This window comes from Stegastes partitus, unplaced genomic scaffold (genome assembly GCF_000690725.1).
Source record: "Stegastes partitus isolate 25-593 unplaced genomic scaffold, Stegastes_partitus-1.0.2 Scaffold2437, whole genome shotgun sequence".
Taxonomy (NCBI): Eukaryota; Metazoa; Chordata; class Actinopteri; family Pomacentridae; genus Stegastes; species Stegastes partitus.
Genome location: NW_007580168.1, coordinates 49,885 through 51,517, shown reverse-complemented (window position 1 = coordinate 51,517; position 1,633 = coordinate 49,885).

Genomic DNA, 1,633 nt, shown 5'->3' with positions numbered 1-1,633 from the left:
TATGAATGTCTTTAATGTTTCCCAGATCAGAATCACAGCATACAGTGTATAGTAACTTCTAAAGTAAACAGAAATATCATCACCTCATTTATTTATATACTTTGTGGAGCGTTAATCATGTGCTTGCATACGCCATTCGACCCGATGCAGGATCTCTGTATGACGTTGGTGACGTGAAGCCATATTGTTTGGCTTGCTGCAGTTTTGAAGCATGTTGAAGTAAAAAAATAGATGTTCTGAATTGTATCACCTTAAAGTCGGTGCACTATTTCTAAGTTAAACAGTAGCAGGATATTTGCTCAAGTAAAAAAAAAAAGAAGCCATTTATGTTTACTATATCAAACAAACAGGCCCTACAGTAGAAACTCAAAGCAACTGAAGTCAGTCATTACTAAGATTCACATCCTTTTTTATCAATACTTTGTATGTCTACTTTTGTTTTTTACAACAGATGCAATCCTCCTAATGAAAAATACAAAAATTGTCGACAGATGTTCTGCCATTCTTTTAAGACATTTATTTATTTTAAATCTTCTCTTTGCTGGAGTGGTTAGGCTGTTTTACCTTTTTGTTTAAAATTCCCCAAAGGTGTTCTATGAGATTTAAGTCAGGTGACATACATGGTCATGGTATGTTTTTTCTTCTTCTTTACAAAGCCAGTATTTTTGGTATGTTCACAGGCATTCATTGTGCCATCTATAAATGTCCTCACACCAACACCTTCTGAACTCGTGCAGCTTCATATCATCACACTCCCACCTCTGTGCTTCACTGTCAGGACTAACTGTGGTAGTCCTGACCTGGTTCACACCAAACGTGCCGTATCCCAAGAAAATTAGTGATTAGTTCAAGTATTGCGGGTTCCGTACCTCCCGATTAATGCTGCAACTATATTTCAAGACAATTTTAGTTGGTCATTGATATTCCTGTGTCCTTTTCTGACTTTGAGAAGTCTCACGATCAGATTTTTCAGTTATTTTCCTTGTGGAGCCTACAGTCTGCCTCTACCTACATGCAGACATGCAGATAGAAGCAGACTGTAGGCACAAAACTGAGAAAGTTCTGATGTTCACAGTTCATGCAGTTGGTTTATTTAATAACAGCTTTCTAACTTGTGTGTCAGGGGATCCCAAGAGTACTGAGTTCTGCTGAATTGAGTTTCTACTTTGGAGCCTGTGTTTTTAATATAGTCTGTAAATGTCTCTCTTTTTAAATACTCTCCTTTTCAATTTAGAAACAATGCAATTATTGAGAAGGGACACAAATTTCAAGTGATGCTGCACTCACTTCTGTTGTGTACCGTGTAACTGAAATCCCTGCACTCAGTAGAAAAGACGATTTTGTAGCTGAACACAAAGACACACTGAGACAAAGAGTCCTTGATTTCTGCTGCACATTGAGAGGAAGGGCCGGTGCTCCAAAGTGCCAGTTTCCAAAGTAAGCTGACTTGCTGAATTCAATATGAAGGTGAAGAACCCTTACGGTGTGAATTTAGCCAAGTCCTTCAAATGTTAAATTGAAAAAAAAATCTGCTACAAAAGTGCACCTGACTAATAAATTTAAGGTGATTAAGCAGACAAATGTAGAACTAATGTTAGGAGGCTACAAAAATATCCATAAAAACCCAGGGCCT